This window comes from Arachis duranensis, chromosome 2 (genome assembly GCF_000817695.3).
Source record: "Arachis duranensis cultivar V14167 chromosome 2, aradu.V14167.gnm2.J7QH, whole genome shotgun sequence".
In the NCBI taxonomy this organism is placed as follows: domain Eukaryota; kingdom Viridiplantae; phylum Streptophyta; class Magnoliopsida; order Fabales; family Fabaceae; genus Arachis; species Arachis duranensis.
Genome location: NC_029773.3, coordinates 22,636,845 through 22,637,776, shown reverse-complemented (window position 1 = coordinate 22,637,776; position 932 = coordinate 22,636,845).

The window sequence follows — 932 nt, the reverse complement described above, 5'->3', positions numbered from 1 at the left end:
CTGTGTTTTGAGAAGTAGATGTTCCTCTAGTTTGTGGGGTGCTTTTCAAGGATTAATTCCTGGCGCTTCAGCTCCCTTAGATCACGCCCTTGCTCTTCCTTTTCCTTAAGCAGTTTGCAAAGCATGCTGCTTTGATTGTTCTGTTCTTCCTTTATTTGGTTCATAGCTTCTTGTAATTTGGAAATAGATGCTTCAATATGTAACCAATATTCAAATTGAGGAAGTTCTGGGAGAACTTCCTGTGCTCTCCTTTTGATTGGATCGTCCTGCAGCTGTTGTCTGTCCATTGATATTCTAGTGATTGGCCTTTCAACTGAGATATACTCTGTTATTCCCATCTTCACTCCGGCATCTCTGCAGAGCATAGAAATTAAGCTTGGTTAGGCCAATCTGGCATCCTTGGAATTCTTGTTTGCTATTTTGTATAGTTCACACAAGATCAGTTGATGGACTTCTACTTCTTTTCCCAACATGATGCAGTGAATCATCACTGCTCTTTTAATGGTAACTTCAGAACGATTGCTGGTGGGCAATATGGAACGCCCAATGAAATCCAGCCAGCCTCTGGCTACTAGTTTGAGATCTTCTCTTTTGAGTTGATTTGGGATGCCAGTCGTGCTGGTGGTCCACCTGGCTTCGGGGATGCATATATCCTCTAGAATCTTGTCCAGACCTTTATTTACCCTCATCATTCTCCTATTAAAGGAGTCTGGGTCATCTTTCAATTGAGGAAGCTTAAAGATCTCCCTGATTTTGTCAGGATGGGTATGAACAATCTTTCCTCTGACTAAGGTCCGATGGTCATAGAGGGCAGCTCCAATTATTCTTTGCCTGTCTGTCTGTCATAGATTAGCATAGAACTCCTGAACCATGTCCCTTCCCACTTTCGTTTCAGGATTAGCTAGGATCTCCCAGTTCCTGTTTCGAATTTG